Genomic DNA, 17,849 nt, shown 5'->3' with positions numbered 1-17,849 from the left:
GAAATTATCCAGGGATTTTTCTCAACTGGTAAATAATGGAGAAGTAAGAGCTGTTTCTGATATTTGTTCATAATAAACCCATCGGCAGTGACAAAAGAAAAATCCGAGAATCTGTAGAAATCTTTAAACAACAACACAACTCAACCGCGACACAGGTATGGGAATCAGTCATTCATGCCCCTCATTTAGCTTTGCAGTATATAAGCAGGTACAGAGTAGAATGCAAGCCAGTTTAAGTTAAGCTCTGAAGAAGTGAAGCGTCAGTAATATTGATTCATCACCGATCGATGCAGAAAGAATGCAGACGATTGGTAAATAGTATTACAGTAGCCTGTGGTAGTTCTTTGAAAAAATATAGACATAAAATATAATTCATATGCACTCCAGAAATTTCATTAGACTTTTGGTCATTTAACAAAGCCATCGGACCAAAGCAAATAAATTCGAATGTCACCTCTTTTTGGGAACTTGGATCGTCGCCACCCGGCGTATTCTTCTTGTATTTGTTTCTGCTTCGTGGCCTGTCGAACAGCGTTTCCAAGTGTTCTTCCATTGTTTTTCTTCCCGATAACTCCACATTCGCGCCAGACAGTTACAAATTTTCGCGATGTTTATATACGCAGAGAGAAAAAGGGCAGCGTGAAAAATGGAATCGTTCGAAATATCCGACGCCGTAGTTTTATAATTGTCAACGTCCGACGATGCGGAAAACTGAGACCATCGACCGTAACGACGTTTCCCGAAAATGAACGATAAAGAAGTAGACGGTTTAGTGAGAAAACGGTAGCAATTGACGTACCATTTAGGAAGGTATGTTAAAGAAATTTTAATAACAGGCATGCGTTCGCTGTTTGCTTGTTTTTAGATACCCAGTCAGTCGTTTCTATTAGCGACATATCGGCGCGACAAGCACAGTACAATCTCCATTATTCAGATAATTAGTTCCAACTTCGATTTGGAATCTATATTAGGACTACGTAAATCATAACTATTACAGAGTGCATTCTGTTGATATACATTGTAGTGTAAAAAGGCTAATAACCCACATAATACCAAGAAGAAAAAGAATATGCTTATTTATATTGCACTTATTAGAATATGCTTTGTGTACTTGGTATATACTGCAGAAATATGTAGTATTTATTTATTAAAAAACAGGTATTGCATTTCAAGAAAAATACTCGCACATGTCGATCATTACTTTTTTTTGCTAGTGTTTTGATAATAAACAGAAAATATGCAGGGTGGGTCAAAAAGTATATGTCGATGAAGAAATGGAATTAAGTTGTAAATGCCCATCATAGTTTGAGAAAACTCGTTCAAATCGTATGTTCTCAATGGTTTTTTTGACAACCTGAGCGTAGACTATAAAATTGCTCACCATTTTACTCACTTTGGATTTTGCAGAGGGTATTGCGTTACAAACTTTTCCTTCACTTTTTGACCCACCATGTATTACTGCAAAAAATGCGCGAGGATTGTGATAAAATTGTGCCAAAATATTTCTTCAAATACAATTGAATTTGTTCCAAATTTTAATGTATAATACACAGTACAATCTGGGTATATTAATGGAATGTACTTGGGTATTTTCTTCATTGCAAATAAAAGACAGATTTTTAGGAAAAAAAACTTTATTTAAGATGTTTTAAACAAAGTTTTGCCGAAACTGGTTAGAACATATTAAAATTCGGATATCTCAACAAAATAAAATATCTTTAAATGGATAGAGTTTTAGATTTTGACTTAGTGTTTGAAGTTGGATGCAGTTTAATTGCTAATTATATCTCTTCTAGATTGAGACATTTTGAAAAATCAAAATAATCAATTTATGTAATTTTTGAAAATATTCCAATGTTCTTAAAATTTCAGTGGGGAACTTTTCTTGTAGGAAGCGCTTGGGTAGTCATATTTTATTTGCAACATTTCGACTTTCTAAAGCAATTAAAAAGTATTTGATTTATTTATTATTAAAAATGAAATTAAATTTCCTTACACAAATAATTTCGAGAGGACGTGTGACTTTAATAATTGTTCCATAAAACATAATCGACTTTTATGTATCAATTAATTAATTATGAATTAGATTTGAAAATGTTAATTAGAAAAATGAATATTTTCCAAAATTCAAGATTTAGATTTTTTGAAATATATCAAAAACAAAAAAAACAATGAGAATGGTTTAAAAAGTTCCAAGTAAATGCTTTAATATCCCCTCAAGTTTGCATGTTCAGTTTAACACATTAAGTATTTTTTTTGTGGAAATTCTTTCTTTAGCCCGAACAAATAAGAATTTTATAATATCAAATCTTTCATCTTGCGATTTCATTGAATCTAAATAAAATAATCAGAAATATTACGACTAAAATCCTCGTAATCCTAGAACGTTTTTAAACGACACACCAAAACCTAACCCAGAAGGTATAACTTACTTAATTGAAAATCCACCATTTTGATAGTGAACTCTATCTTCAACAAACACATAAACCAAAAAATGCCTGACGATGGAAAACAGTTGGAAACTATTCAACGCTGAGAACAAAATTCACGTTATGGCCATAGACAAACTATTACCATTATATCGGTTAGTTGTTATGGCCTATGCTATGAACAGGCGGCAAAGGCTATGTTATTTATGTAGTCTAGTTGGTTGTTTAACTTTTTTTTTATCTAGGTTGAAAGAAGGAAAAACTTGAGCCTCTTGTTTAGTAGTGGCAAGTAGTTGTCTTTCGAAAATGAATTAATGAAATGAAAAGTTATGTGGGGACGGAAAAAATAGTGCAATGCATATTGTGAGTTGGAAATTGAAAACAAATGGAATCATCAGAAGGCACCACTTTGAATACAATTAATCTTGCTGCAACTTTCAGATTAGTATACTTTAACTTTCAAAGCATTGTGGGTCTTCCAATTCTTAGCTCTTGACCGCTGATCGTTCATCTGACATCTGCCAAATATGGCCGAACCTAAACAAGACGCTGTTGTAGACCTATGATGATATTTTCTTTCTCGATTATATGTTGATCGCCCATGCAACACAGCACTAACTTTAGTACTAATGCCAGTACGAGAAAATGAATTTCCTGGTTTCTTAGCGATAAGTATGTCTTTGCTGCGTTGGTTTAAGTCCTGCTTGTCCTGCTTATCCTGGTTTAGCAGAACGAGAAACTTTCAAGGTTCTAAAGGAGGAGAAAATAGCTTACCTACGACATGTAATGAGAGGAGAACTTTGTCAACTCCTGCGGCTTCTAATAAAGATCGAAAGAGGGGCAAAAGGATTTAGCAGGAAAAAAACTATCCCTGCAAAAAAAAACGTTACTGAACAGGAATAAACGACTGTATCGAGAGGAATTTTATCTTTTAACAACATGTTAAGATGCTGCAAATCTAGATGGCTTTGATGTTATGTTTGTTAAGAATGTTGCTATTTGATGGGTGGCATTTTGAACATATGGAAGTATTACAGTGGCAAACGGTGGGTAATTTACAGAGTACAGAGTTACTTGGTGTACGTGGTATTGGAGAAAGATATCTTGATAACGGAAATTGTTTGAAGAACTAATGTGAGACGTGTTAACTTCTGGTTGGGAGATTCGGGTTGGAAGCCAGCAGAACTTTTGGCGCAACATTACGAGAAATCCAGAAGGCTGCAACTAATAGAACATCGTGATGGGAAAAAGGTAGGATGCCAATACAGGAATCTGCATGGTACCATAAGAAGAAGAAGACCTCCTCTTATGTGTCACATGCGTTCCTCTCGATAATACTGCAAGAATATTGAATAACATGTGAAGACAAAATAAAAGTTGGCAGGTCTCAAGGAAGTAAGAGTAGGTCAACTGTGGGGGGACTTATTTGCGTCAGTTATTCACAATTTGAAAAACCACCGCGTCATTGTCGACGCGCGAAACCAGGCGACAAGTGCGGGAATATAAACGGCGATCATTAATCTAGGCGAAAACAAAAGAAAAGTGGCAAAGCTCGCCGCCCTCGCTCATAAATCTGTGTTTTATGGAAAATCGTTTGCGGTTGGCATCCGTGAATTTGCTGCTATTAATTGCCAGAGACAGATCGATCTATACTCTCGCGATTGTTGTGAGACTCGCTTAATCCGCTTATGCGGCCATAGGTTTGTTCCAACTTCGATTTTCAATGCACAATTTCCGAATGACCGATAAATTGACATATTTGGGAGTGATGGTGTAAAACATAAATAATTCGGTTACCAATGATCCATAATTTTTATTTAATCTTTCTTCTAGCCTATTTGGAATATTATGATTTCTGTGAGTTTGTGCCTGTTAAATGGTTGATAACTATAGATTGTCTTGACCAGTAGTATTTAATGAGTACGTTATGAGAACGTTACTTTCATCACAGTCATGATCCCCATGATGTAGATATTGCTAAGTTTGAAGTCATGCATATAATTAAGTTTTTGAAGCTTTACAAACTTGAGATACAGATGAATTTCAAAATAATAGATACAGCTAGCATGCAAAATAAAAAAATCTCCAACAAATCAAACAAATCAACATCAAATGCCATTTACCACACTTATCGCATAATGTACTATTTCGTGTACGAAAGATGTTGCATGACAAAATTGTTAGTTGTTTCCCTTTACTTAACGCGAAAGTGATTTGACTTTGAAAGTTCTAACCTTAATTACATTTGTTTACATTGTAGCTGAGATAAGTTAGAATTAAATCGGGATTGCGACCGCTACCCTATTTTCATGCAAAACTAGTGATTCCGGAACATGGTAACAGTAATTTAAATTTCCGTCTTATACCGTCAAATACTTTATTCAAAACCAAGAGGGAGGAGGGCCTGAGACTCAAAAACAGTAGCCTTCGCTCAGGCATCAAATATTACGCTTGCCGCAGAGCTCTCGACATTACATGCTTTAAAATTCCAATTAAATAAAAACTATCCGTGGAACTAGGGGCGTTGGGCGCGTAGGTACTTATCTGTGAACCGTCTGATCGGGGCCAAGTGGCTTTACTCTCTCTACAACTATTTGTCTGCTGCAACCATATAAAATTTGTTCCACCAGGCTCAAGCTCCGGTTGGTGCGATCTGTGGCCGCGACCGGGCGTGGACGTAATCCGAGGATAGTGAGTAGGAAGCCCCAGGAATGAAGTGGTTAAAACAATCCTTGACGTGATCCAACGAGCAGTGCAAATAGTATACGGGAAGTCAAATTAAAAAGAAAAAAAAAGAAGAAGGCCTTAAAGAGAATAAACGAAAAATTACTACAGGTCGACAGCGCGAAATAGTAAGTGGATATGGCTTACCGTCGATGTGAGGTGGCCTTATAGGTTGAGCGTTATCCTTGAAAACCTCTCTCCGCTAAATCCGACCAAGTCGGGGGTACAAACGACCACGTGGGTTTACCCACTTATTCCGGAGATCAGGGTTATCAGTATCCCTCTAAATCCGCAATATGCGTGAGCTTTAAGCGACTCCTTACAAAAACAGCCTGGACAAGGGAAAACTTACAGGAAGCACGCTGCTTACCGGCGGGAAAAAGAACACTAGAACCGCCAAAAAAAGAAAAGGGGCCAGAGAACGATCGCCGCTACCACCATTACAACGCTATCCCACAGACAACAGCTAGCAATTCGCTGGTCAATGCTTTAATTTCGCCAAGGAAATATAACGTTATTCGCAACCAATTGAGTTATTGCAGGTCTGTGACCACCACCCGTTCCGCGCATAGGGTACGCAGTACTATGCATCAGCTGTTTTCGTTTACTTCAAAACAAATAATAAATTTCCAAACGAGCACCGAAACGAAGGAAACGCGGCTTTTAAATGGAGTTTTAGAAACCGGGAGAGTTTACAACCCTCGGCGCGCCCACCGTCCGTTACTAGTTGGTCGTAATTCGAGCCATTTCAGGTATTAGCAGCGCTACAAAAATTATTTATGCTACACACATACAAGGCAAGATATCATATCCTATATTTTAACAAACCAAGCAGCCTTCAGGTACCGCGATAAAAATTGTTATTTTCTGCTCAAGGCTTGTAGCATTTAAAGATTCATTTTAGATTGGGCGGGAGCCTATCAAAATGATGCACTTTATAACATGGAATTTGACTGAGCGTAGCGGTTGTTACAGTTTAATAAGCCCCATCGATCTATAACCTACCTCCCCCAAGGGTAAAAATGAAAAGAGAAATGGCATACGAACAAAAACAAAAAGAAAATCGTAACAATATATATATATATATATATATATATATATATATATATATATATATATATATATATATATATATATATATATATATATATATATATATATATATATATATATGATGACACTATACTCCGGGATATCATCCGTTCGCTCGTTGAACTCCGACTGGAATCCTGCATCCGACTGGAATCCTGCAAATCCTGCATCCGACTGGAATCCTGCAGACGTTTCGCCAAAATCTCACTTGGCATCTTCAATGCTCGCGCTCCGAAAACACTTCGAACACTGCAGTGTCTGCAAACGTCTGCAGGATTCCAGTCGGATGCAGGATTCCAGTCGGAGTTCAACGAGCGAACGGATGATATCCCGGAGTATAGTGTCATCACATTTTTCCATCCGTGAATCAATACGTGAGAATATATATATATATATATATATATATATATATATATATATATATATATATATATATATATATATATATATATATATATATATATATATATATATATATATATATATATATATATATATATATATATATATATATATATATATATATATATATATGTTGATTAGGTTTGTGGATTAAACTTAGGTATTTAACTAAAAGATCAGAGGACATACCGATGGTTGGTCGCAGGGGAGGGAAAGGGGCGTGCGAGAGCTGTGTGCAATTAACAGCAGAATGCGCCTGGCGTATAAATAAAATGACAAATGACTGTCGAGTTAAATTAGGTTTTCAATCCAGATAAGCGTTTTAAATTATCGTAAAACTGGTTCGTTTGGGCGATGTCAGATTACCCGCGACGTCTTTCTGCTCGCGCTCGTGCGTGTGTGTGTGGATCAAGCGTGTAGGTGAAATATTTGGGAGATAAAATTTACGGTTGGCCAGCGTGTCGCAAACACGAATTTCTTATCTGCCTGCCACCCTGCTCGTCCGCCGTGTGTTTCCTTTAACCCTATACCAGCATTTTTGTTATCTGAATCGGAAACTGCGATGTAAAGTTTCTATATAGCGCGAAGCCAACGTTATTTGGAGCGGCCAATTTTAATTTTCAATTTTCTCACCAGAAATCGCCGCCAAAATTTATTTGTTAGAATGATTTTTAAAGGAGAGCACTAAATAAGAGCTGAACTAGAGGTTTTACATTTGTAGATTAAAGTGACGTGCGGAATTTGGCAAAATAGGGACAAATATACACTTTACTACTTTTCAAATAAGCAGAGAACATCTTCTGTTAAAGCAAATTTCATGAAACATTTTTAGGAAAGCTCAAAACGAAAAGTGTGACTAAATAAAGAAATAAAATAAGTCATGAAAACCGGATTTAATACGAAGAAGAAGCTGAAATTTTTAACAAAAACATAGAGAATGAATTGCACAATTCTTTAAGAACATTTGTTTTTTTCTTTTCTTTTTAGATTACGGTCGGATATTCGAAACTCACTAACGAGTTAAGAGCGATGAATCCAATAGAACCAATTTTGAACAGTTTTATATGGGCCTTAAATTTTAGAGATGACTTTGCATTTCTATTATTTTTGAAATTTAGTATTCTTAAACCACAACCTAAAAAGTCTAGGTAATTTATAAAGGAGTAAATTCTAGCTAAACTGGTAATCTATTTCAAATCGGTATTATTTATTATTATTAAGATGTAATTGATCATTTGAAAAGATATTTGGATTTTTTTATTTGGCAATATTCAAAGCTTCAAGTAAATTTAATTTGTGTCCTTTATTTTCAAAATGTGAAAATTGGAAATCTTGATTTAAACTGTGATTATGCTCTCTTAAATAAATTGCTTATTTTCAATTTTCAATATGACGTTATTTCATTCGTTTATTAAAACATCTTATTCTATAACACAAATCTTTTAATTTATTTTTTGGACTTTTATTAATTTTTCTTTCACCCCTCATGACTTCCATCAAAATTCCTCGTCTCTACAGACTCCCATAGATTCAGGAATATCCCTTCTACCTATTGTCAGCACCATTGGTTCTCCAACATATTCTCTAGCAAAATATCTAACTTCCTTATTAAAACCCTTTACAGGGAAAACTGACAGTTTCGTACTAAATTCCTTTCACTTCATTGAACACATAAAAAGCATTACATTAGATACACAAGATATTCTGGTTAGTTTCGATGTAGAATCCCCCTTTACTGAAATTAAAATCCGAGAATCTGGAATCAAACCTTCTCACCTTAATTGAAAAATGTCGATTCATCAACAACCAACGTAGGAGAAAGCCAGAAGTTCTGTAAAATGTAAATATTATTTCTGGTTGAGTTCTTCGAGTTTTGTATCCTTATCAAATAAAAAATATCTAATTTTTAAATGTACTTCATATTTTAGCCGTTCACTGTATTTTGAGTGAAACCTGTCACATAATATTAAAATCATGAAAAATAAAGTATATCGTAAAAATTTCATTTTGATTTTCCATTGAAAGTTTTGTTGTTAATCTTTATTTTTCGCAAATTGCAAAAAAGTTTCAGGTACTGTTGTTATGAAACACTTATGATAATAATTGAAAATTGAAAATAACACAAATAAAACAAAAAAAACAACAAATGAGAAATAAATTTAGTTCCAAAACCAAAATACTGCGCGATAACTTCTATAGATGTTGAACGCAGATCAAAGACACAATTTTCTTTTGGAAATTTTTGAAAAACCCTTAGTTATCGTTTTGTATTGTATGTTGTGCAAGATGCTATTGTCTGAATGTATCAATGGTATTGCTGAATTCTTAATTGTATTACATTCTGCAAGTTTAAGTATCAATGTATCTATCTATAAATAAAAAAACTTTTATTGCGATTTTTTTTTCATATATATTTATTCAAATAGATCTGAGGTATTAGTAAAACATTATAGGATTTCTTAAAAAGAAGTTCAATTACTAAAAAATATTTCTGGCTTTATTTAAAATAACGTTAATATTCAGAATTTTTCATAAATTACAAACGCATATTTTCCTATTTTGTTGCTTTTGCATTGCATATATTCTTCAAATTTTCTGCAGTTAAATAGGCATAGTTTTTTTTCCACTAATTTTAAACCCCATTCTTGTACTTCTTTTTCCTTAAAAACTTTTTTTGGGTAAAGGTTGAATCTTTATATTTATTCATTCTTTATAATATAATATTCGCATGCCATCCTTTAGCCGCTTGGTCCTGCGGTCGCTAAGATGCCAGTCAGTCCTGCAATCTCACAGTAAGACGGAATTCAATTACGAGAGTCGATCCGGTATCGACTCCTCCATGATCCCCAGTCGCCCTCCTTAAAGAACGGGATTATCCCAGTCGTTAAGAGATTCGGGAAACTGTCGGATAAATGCCACCGGATCAAGTCGGACATGTTTGCCGCGTCCCGATCCCAACGAACGTCTGTCACTTTCCGATATATTCCAGACGTTGCCACATCTTGACAGTGGATCGTCCACTGCGTTTCCCCGTAGCTCAGAATTAAGATATTGTATTGGGCATGGAACTTTTCGTATTTTGGAATATACTATCACAAATTTGAGGGTACATCTTCACGGATTATACCAAAAAGTATGAATTTTTTGCAGTCCACACCAGTTGGAGAATTGCAAGGTGTTAAATTAAAACTACATTTTGGACAGGACGAGGAAGTTTTTATTTTATTTCATTTTGGAGGCGTAGAATCTAGGAAACTGTAGAGTATCAGCTGCCGAAATTAATACCATAAGGATTATGTTTTTAGTAGACTATTTCCAGGGTGTTACACACATGTTGTTTTTTTTTTTTCAATACCCAGGCCACGTGCGCTGCGGTTAAAATTTTTAATTAATGTCGCTCTAATTTTTAAAGACATTAAAAGTATTATAACCGATAAAGTAAACACAGTGAGCTTCTTAAAAAGTGTTTATACAGATTTTCTTCTTATTTCGTCTACAAATTTAGGTTACTTATTTCAAAAACATTTTAATGCGCTTCGTTTTTTTTTTTACTTATCATTAAGAGACTAGCGTACCAATTCAGCATTAATTAAGCCGTTGCATTTTCCGCAATTAATTATAATGCCATTTCACATGCAATTCATTTCCTTTTATGCGCTTGGTGTTACATCCGCTCATCCTGTCGACAAATTACAGCTGCTCCATTGAAATATTCTTTGTTATAAACAATTGTTTCTAGGTTTCAAGCAATTTTGAACTATGGTGGTAAATTCTAATCCTTACTAAGTCAGCGGGTCTGTCGTAAAAACCTTTATTAGCGTATATTAATCACAGACATATAGGGTGAGTAAAATGTATATAAAATTCTTGATCATATTCCAAAATTTTCTTTCAAAGAAGAGTTACCTTTTTTAAAGTAGAAGCGGGATGCCAATTGATTTAATAAGGCTCATAGAAATACAGCCAGTTTAAACACTGAATAAAATTTTGCCTTATATATTTCTGAAAATATTTTGGTGACTTTCTGGATTTATTGTACAGATTTTTGGTAAAAATAAAGTAAGATTAACACAAAAACAAAAATTGAAATCAATACAATAAAATAATCTGCCGTTAAACAAAAATAAAGTGATATATGAATGTCGAGTTGGAAAAAGATGGTGGCAAATGAATTAAAAATGCAACCGGTACGTGAAAACCATCGGGCAAGAAGAAAAACCACCTGTTATGAAGACAGAGAGATTATTGTTACCCCACAATTAAAACCGAACTGGCATAGGACTAAGTTCAAGAACGGTTTTGATAAGACAGCAAATAACCTGCATGGTAGAGTAGCGAGGAAAGTTGCTCTATTATATTTTCTTTTTTTCCTTTGCGGAATATGATTTAAATTGAGATTGTAAAACAGGAATTAGAAAATGGTGTCATGTACTATGGAGTGACGAAACAAAATTGAATGTAATAGGTTCTGATGTCAGGTGATATGTTAGAAGACCGCCCAACCAACCAACCCATCAAAACTTCTAAACATGAAGTGCGTAATCTGAAGTTATGCGGACCTTTTTCTTGATATGGTGTAGGACCAATTTACTGGATGAAAGAGGATAGGGACAAAAATGAATGTGTTCATATTCTTCAGCACATCATGTTAATGATGAAGTATTAGGTATTTAAATATGTTTGTGTGTAATTTAGTCATTATGAAACTATCCGTTGATGTTGTTTTGTGATTGTTTCTTAAAGGGCACTATTTTTGTGGACACATATTATTTATAGTTTTTAATTATTCATTTGTTAAATGTTCTTAGTTGAGAAAAAGTTTATAGAAATAGTACATTTAATGAGAACACATCCGTACAAGATTACACTACTGCAGGAGCTATTTAGTTAGAACTGTTTAGTTAGAAGAAATGTTTTGTTTAAATGACTTTGTTGACTGTATTTACTCGGAATATGATGATTTATGTACTTTCATATTATTCTTATTTCTATATAAGTTTGGCAAATTTACATTTACTTTTACATTACTGACTAGCATCAAGAAACAAGCTGAAGAAAAAACATCTATCCACCTACCGGATTTAAAATGTGTTTCTGGTCAATTTTTAACGCGGATGCGCAATAAACAGCAACGTTGTCGTTCTGTCCCGAACCTAATTGTTACGTTAAAACTTTAGCAACGTGGCGAAACAAAAAAAGGAAATAAACGCCGCATCCGGGGAAACCGCACAAAGCAAAACTTGGAACTCGCAGCTACCACAAAACATTAAACATTTCCACGCGACTACCGATGCGGAATATCTCCATTTACGTCTAGATAATGCGAACTGACTTCTAAAGTGTTATGACTGCGTTAATTCAAGTAGCTATCATCAGCAATTATAATGTAAATCCGTGAGTTTCCGCAGTTTGCATGATCGTAATTATTGTACTACGGAGCACAATTCCGATCGAATCGAGCCGACTACCGCAACGAAATTTCAACGCCCCACATTGTACCAATTCTACCATTTGACTTATAATACGTTCGGTCTTCATAAGAGGCCACAAAAAATCACGATCTGACTACAGAGTACAAAAATAGACCAACGATCTATACGACTTATGATGACTGAGCAAGAATTTTAGAGGTGAAGGTTTTTATTTGAAATTGTTTTAAAAAACTCTCAGCAAATTCACACACTCATATACACACACACGCACACACATAGAAGAAGATTGGTATCATCAGAGTGTCATTTTTCAGCGTTATAATGCACCTTATTATTATAATGTTCTGAACAACATTTATTTTATATATAAGTTTGTAACTATTATTTAACCAGGTTATTCTTATATTTTAAAAGTATACGCATGTCATCCTTGGCCAGCAGGGAACGCCCAATTTTCTTTCATTAAATACAAATAACTCAATCTTTTATAGAGCCAGGAGCCCCAACCAATGTGATTTCCTTAACCAAACACGGCACCTACGCCATTGTGCATTTTGTTATTGGTGCGGTAAATGGGAGGTCCTAAGTTTTTAGGATTTTGGAGTCAAAGCCGTGACAATTATTATGGAATTGTATATATCTTTTATTAAATGTAGAGTGAGTCCTTTATGGTCTATATTTTAAGGTGAAAACTTATAGCATTTAAAACTTTTGGTAAGTAGTCATTTAAATATTATATGACTGATGCGATGTTGTAAGTAGATCAAACTCTTGTTTATTCAGATTAAACTTCGTGATGACAGAATTCGTCTGAAATAAGATATCGATGAGCTGTTGGTGAGTAATATTAATTTAAAATTTAACATTGCATTGCCTTAAAAAGGAAAATTGTTATAGGTATAGGAAATTCAAAAAAAGCCCTTCCAAAAACTGTACATAGATACAATATTATTCATTTATTTAGTATTTACTAATATTTTTTTCAATTGCACTTACCACTCCCTAAAGTTCAATTTAAAATGTTTAAATTTGAATATCAAATGAACGCATTAATTATTCCATAGGATATTACTGACGATAATGTGATATTTGCATGCTTTAACATTACATTGCTATCATTATGAATTTAGAAATAATAAATTACCGAAACTTTTAACAGAAATATGAATGAACTGAAAAAATTCAGATACTAAACAATTCATTTATTTATATTAAATAATCGTTAGTCCAAAAAAATATCGAAAATAAACTAAATGTGTTTCTCCAAAATTAACAACAACATGTAAATCAAATTATATAGTATTCATTACAATTATTTGACCTATTACATCGACCATTTAGTTAGTTAATATCAATACATTATTTTATTGAATCATTCAAATGATGTATTCTTAAGAAATAAACAATTCTTTAAAATCAATAAACCTGTCACTTAAACTATACTTGTGAGATTTAAACACATTTACTTGAAATTTTGTTGTCCGGCCCTTCCTTGAAAAGGGGTAAATGTTTACTTGAATAAATATTCATTTCATATAAACAAATTCCGTATAAGCAATGCAAATACATTTTTCAAAAATTTCAATTTCAATTTAAAAATAACACCCAATTGTTTTAGATTTTTTTTTTTTTTCATTTACACTCAATGCGCCCTTACATACATTTTACAATTGAATTAGAGCAACGCAACACACACCGAACGATACCATAATGCATTTTCACATCAACATTAGGACTACGACAAATCAAGTCATCGCCCTTATTCAACCAAACTGAAATTCTTCTTCTACCAAAGGACCAACCAAACAATTTCGCGACTGTAAATCAGTCATCTGAGACAACGTTCATGTCCCTCCTTTAGCTCCGACCCCCTCAAACAGTGTAAGTTTCCTTGCGATACGATTTTAATTGTTATATTTTTAGAAAGTGACCAACAAAAAGGATAAACAATACCTCTAAAATAAAACAAGTCTCATTTAAAAGGTTTACCTTAAGCTTCCATTTTTTAACAGTGAATTCACTCCTTTGGCTCTAATATTTTTTCTTTATTCACACTGACACAAGAGGGTTTTCGTTTTAATGGGCATTTGTCCAAATTTTCCACAACAATGGTTGTTGATAAAAAAAACTCTTACTGTTCCTGTTATACGAACTATTTACTTTTTTTTAGGTTCTTTCCCACCAACACCAATCCAGAGCGTCTGTGGATCTAGATTGATGCCACTAAACCTCCGAAGAAAAGTAGCGGCGGCAACATTATATAACGACGGTAAAAATATATCCAAAAGACAACAACATAAAATAACAACAAACAATGTGTAGAAGGCATCGACTAAATACACTGCCTTATTTAAAAGATGTTAGAATATTTAGCAACATGTAGAAATTATTAGGATTAGACGAGGGACATATGTGTGTTCCTTCAAAAAAGATTGACAGCCAAGACCCCTAGTAGCCGATGCTGTAGATTGGGTGTTTCAGTGGGCAAACCAGAATTCACAACTCACCAAACCAAACTGTGATGTGTAGTACCCATTATATATACGGATCGAACGAAAGTATAAAATAGTGAAAAAGTTAACTTTCAAAAATAAATGTTAATAAAACTATGCTTTCTTATCTAACTTCTTACTTTAATGTGCACTGAATTTCTGTATAAACCCTTTCAAATATCCCGCCATTTTCACATTTATTACTAAAATTGCACATTACTTTCTGTATGTGTTAGTAATAACAGCAAACATTGCTTTCGGGTAGTTTGAAGTTGAAATCCAATTCATACTATTAAGCAAAATGTCAAAGAGAAAAACGTATAATTTCTTGCATACTCCCGTGTTTTATAGCTTTAAGAAAGGCACAAGTTCATTTTATCAGCATTTTAAATTTTTTATCTTAGGAAATGACCCTTTCAAACTTTGCTTCTGCTGCTGAAATTCGTTTGCATTATCTCTAAAACGGAAATATTTATTGAAAAGGCCTCTCAAGTGCTGAATTGCTAGACCGGTGCGCTGAAACTGTTTCCCATCAGACAAATTCCCCGCGGAATAGTTGCAAGAAGAATTTTTTAACATCTAGGCGTATGTAAATTCGAAATGGCTAACGATTTCATAAATTATTAAGTACCATGGCCTTCATGGTACTTCCTCGGAACACCTTCTAGTCGAATGCCATACCGTACTATTGGTACGCCGTGCTTTATTGCCCGGCAATAAGACTGAGGACGACTAATGCATTTTAAATACCTTGGCGATGATGCGTGTGAGAAATTCTTTTACAGACAAACGCCTCGATCAAATTGCAAGTATATAGATACCGCACAAATATGGATAGGACTTGGCGGTGTGATTTAACATTAAGCGAATGCAATGCTGATGTGCCGAAAAAATTTCAATTCCATTATTCCATATAGGGTTGCAAGAAATCAGAATGCAAATTTCTCAGTACATTTTATTTCGTTTAATCTTTGGGAATAAATCAAAAACCACATGTACTAACATAATTTTCAAACAGAGTACAAGAATCACACCAGATCTAGTTATACATGATGTTAGAAAATGATGACCACTTGTTTACACATTTTTTGAAAATATTACTGTCAACAATATTAATTAATCAACAGTACTTATCAATTATTAAATTACATTTCATAAATTTAAATATACATAACTAGTATTATATGCCATTAGTATGTAATTTCAAGTAATCCTAATCTAATTATTAAATTGAGAAATTCTTGAAATTTGTACGTTAGTTTTACTTAAAAATCTACTGTGTACATCGAAAACATTTTAAAAAAATGATTCACTTTTATGCTATGGACACACTGTATAAGATTGATTACTGCTAAATTTTCGCTCTTCAAGATAAATTTAGTCACCCTCTCAAATCTTTCCGGTGACTATCTTGAAAAAAAATTACCCATAGGAGTTTTATTTTAATTAACGATTTTATAAAAATTGTATAAACAAAATACACATTTCGTTTAACAAACAATTAATCCACACTTTTTTTGGTTTTGATTGGAATGCTTTTATTTTCGCATTTTTGTAATCTATATATATAGATCGTTTTTTGGATTCGGCCTACGCCACTTATATTAAGCTAATGACCTAGTTTTAAGAACGCATACTTTACAACAAAATAGAAACATGTTAAATGAAAACAAAACAAAATACAACTAGATATCTGACTATATAGAACACCAAAATTAATCTGATACATGTACTACAAAGACAGATAACGAAGAGATGAAGAGTTTGATCAATGCATATTAGCAGTTATGACTTATGGGACACAAATACACAAAACACTTCAAGTTAATAGTAGCCGCAACAAGAATATAGCGATCTATGGTGGGATGGATAAGAAATTAAGATCTGCGTAAAAGGGAGATAGGTATTCCAAATAACCAGAAACACTCATTGAAAGGAGACTCAAAAGAGAGACAGGAGGCAGAGAAAGACCATCAATGACACGATAGAATGACAAAAGAAGGATTTCAGGTAGTTGCAAAAAGTACAAGAGGAGTCGTCTAATGTTATGCTCATACTTATGTACATATTTATCACATAGGTAGGGTAATATTTTTAAAGTCCCCGCGTCACACTAAAAAGAATAGAGCTGCCTAAGCCCCCTATCACGCCTCAAGGGCGCAAAACAATGGCCTCATCGCGTGGCGCTCGCGCGTATTGTCCAAAAATGAAACGGGTCCCGTATTTTCAAGACGATGTAAATTGATATCAGCCTCCCCATTGTCGACGACGCGACTTGACAAAACAAACAATAACAAATTCCTGAGTTTGCCGAGGCAACAAAACAAAATTGAAACGGTCGGCTTTATTCCGTTGTCTGTTTAATTAAAAACTTCGAGACAATTGGTGCCCTATCCCTTAAAATGGTATCGATTCTAAGGACAATGCGTATTAGGTATGAATACAGGAGAGTAATAAAACACTGGCAATTTAATTAGTAATATTTGAAAAAGACTTCCACAGGCTACTGCACAAATATTTACAAATCTTCTGGATTCCTTCTGCGTCGGTTGATAATAATTCTCACATACTCACATTTCGCCAATCATCCATCATGTTCGTCTCTTCAAATTTTAACTGAAACTGGTGTTCATTCTACTCTGTACTTGCATACAGTGTATATGCACTTGCATATACACTGTTTGAGGGGGCGAAGCTAAAAGAGGGTCACGGACATTGTCTCGTGTTGGTGAAAACTAATCTCAATCGCAGTTAAAATTGTTTAGCTATTGAGAGACTTCTCTCGATTTACAGATTTTTCTTTGGTAGAAGAATTGATTTCATGCAAGAATTTTAGTTTGGTGGAATGTTGTCGACAACTGCTTATGAATTTATTTGTGGTAGACTTTAAGCTCTTCCAGTTGGAGCTCTTATGATACTATGGTGGCCTGGTTTGTAGATACTGTGTCAGGTAGGATTCAACAAACGCGGGTTGACAATGCCAGATCAAATATTTTATTATATCAGTTGCTTTAATTCATATTGCTGCCGCATTCGATACAGCATGGATGGAAGGGATAATCTATAAATTTGTCAAAATAATACCATGTGCAACGACTGCTAAATTATTTAGTTGATAGAGAATTTCAAGTAATTATGGGTAATGAGAAAAGCAAAACCAAGAAACTATACAAGGGTCTCCCGCATATACAGGGCTGCCACTTCTACTATTCAACATCTACATTCAACCATTCAAGAATTCCGTTACGTGCACGACATAGCCGTGGCTGTCAAGAAAG

At 34.1% G+C, this 17,849-nt stretch overlaps 1 protein-coding gene and 1 long non-coding RNA gene across 6 annotated transcripts in view; one reads left to right on the top strand and one right to left on the bottom strand.

The window, feature by feature from the left end:
• The window catches only part of LOC132697481 (netrin receptor UNC5C), a 472,678-nt gene that overhangs the window by 208,950 nt on the left and 245,879 nt on the right, over positions 1-17,849 (bottom strand). The window lies entirely within an intron of this gene.
• On the top strand, positions 11,730-14,619 carry LOC132697483 (uncharacterized). The gene is made up of 3 exons (XR_009618160.1): positions 11,730-12,793; positions 12,842-12,916; positions 14,250-14,619. It is a non-coding gene; the product is annotated as an uncharacterized LOC132697483 (long non-coding RNA).

The sequence above is a fragment of the Cylas formicarius genome, unplaced genomic scaffold (assembly GCF_029955315.1).
Source record: "Cylas formicarius isolate icCylForm1 unplaced genomic scaffold, icCylForm1.1 PGA_scaffold_1__22_contigs__length_36826433, whole genome shotgun sequence".
Classification (NCBI taxonomy): domain Eukaryota; kingdom Metazoa; phylum Arthropoda; class Insecta; order Coleoptera; family Brentidae; genus Cylas; species Cylas formicarius.
Note: the sequence above shows the minus strand (reverse complement) of the source record. Positions and strands in the feature narration are given on the sequence as shown.